Genomic DNA, 1,876 nt, shown 5'->3' on the forward strand with positions numbered 1-1,876 from the left:
GAATGATTTTGAATACTACAGTCAGTGCTATTTCAGGTATGTGCTGTCCCCCAAGCTGCCGGCCTTATTTTCTGCCAAGAAGTCCCCCTGCCCTTTAGCCAAGACCAGAAACTACTGGTTTTTTAGTCAACAGTCCTAAAGAAGGGAACCCCAGCTCTGTTAATATTAAAGAGTTCACATCAATGATTTTACATCGTGGTAACCTCTACTGAGTACTGTAACGGCTCCAGGAAATTAGAGGAGCAAAAGAGTTTTCTGTGCCCTTGTTTTCTAGACATTTCTCTTTTTTTTTTTTAAGATTAATATATTTATTTATTGGCTGCGTTGGGTCTTCGTTGCTGTGAGCAGGCTTTCTCTAGTTGCGGTGAGCCGGGGCTACTCTTCGTTGTGGTGTGTGGGCTTCTCATTGTGGTGGCTTCTCGTGGAGTACAGGTTCTAGGCGCACAGGCTTCAGTAGTTCTGGCATGCGGGCTTCAGTAGTTGTGGCTCGCGGGCTCTAGAGCGCAGGCTTAGTAGTTGTGGTGCACGGGCTTAGTTGCTCCGTGGCATGTGAGATCTTCCCGGACCAGGGCTCGTACCTGTGTCCCCTGCATTGGCAGGTGGATTCTTAACCACTGTGCCACTAGGGAAGCCCCTAGACATTACTCTTGAGGGCAGAACCTTTCCTAGCTCCTAGATTAACAGAGACCTTTATGCCTGCAAAATAAATTTAATGGTAATGTCTTAGATTTGCAGACGGCTTCACACTCTTCAAACCGCTTTCCCACACATTTCCTCATACGATCCTCACAACAAAAACCCAACTGAAGTATGTACGGCAGACATCATCAACCTCTTTCTACAGATGATGAGACAGACACAAATAAGGTATAAGTGGGCCAAGGTCACACACTTATAGTTAACAACCTAGCCCTTCATAGCATCCAGCCCAGCAGTAGCCATTCCCTCCATTCTTCCTCTCCCCACCGGCACCTTTTATACCCCTAGTCATTCAGCAGGTGTCTAATGTTGATTCTGCTGGGCTCTGGGCTGGGAGGCTGAGCATACCGTGATGAACAAGACAACTTGTCCTGTAGGATCTCGATCTAATGGGGGAGACACATGCAAACATTAGCAATACAGTGAGGTCAGGGCTTATAATAAAACTATATGACGTGAGGATATATTAAGAGGACGGTTATTTTGCGAATGCTCCAGGTTTTTCCAAAATCTTACAGGAGCAATATGGAAGAGAAGGGGAAGATGTGATATTTCTGACAGAGGGAACAGCTTGTTGGAAAGCATGGAGATCTGAATAGGTATAGCATTGGAGGAGGGGGTTTGGGGCAGGAAACCAAAGATAGGAAGGGAAAAAAGACACATCTAGAACACTGAGTTAGGAGTCAGCAACATTTGGGTTCCACTTGTCCCTGTGCTCAAAATTCCATAACGTTGGGCAAGTCACCTCATATCACTAGGTTTATTTCCCAGTTTTTTAGGTGAAGGGGTTAGCCATGTAGCTCTAACATTCTGTGATTGTATGAAATGTTAACACAGAAATAGGCTGTGAGGAGTGATTTATAAGTCCAGAGGAGGGAAAGGCTTCTGCAAGACATAGCATTGGAATTGGGCATTGAAGCATTTTGAAGGATTTCCACAGTCATCGATGAGGAAAAGATTTCCTTACTTTTAATAATACCTAATTATTTAACACTTTAAAAAGAAAAGGAATTCCGTTTTCACCACCAAAATGTTGAGTAATAATATCTGTTCAAAGAGGTACCAACATCTCTTTCTCCAGCTCTGAATTAATACATTCCCTGACTTTAAGGAGCTCAAACTCCAGTGTGGAAGAAAACATCAAACCCACAGAAAGGGGCTTAAGGGTTTGCAGGCC

This window comes from Grampus griseus, assembly GCF_964374135.1.
Source record: "Grampus griseus genome assembly, chromosome: 1".
Lineage (NCBI taxonomy): Eukaryota > Metazoa > Chordata > Mammalia > Artiodactyla > Delphinidae > Grampus > Grampus griseus.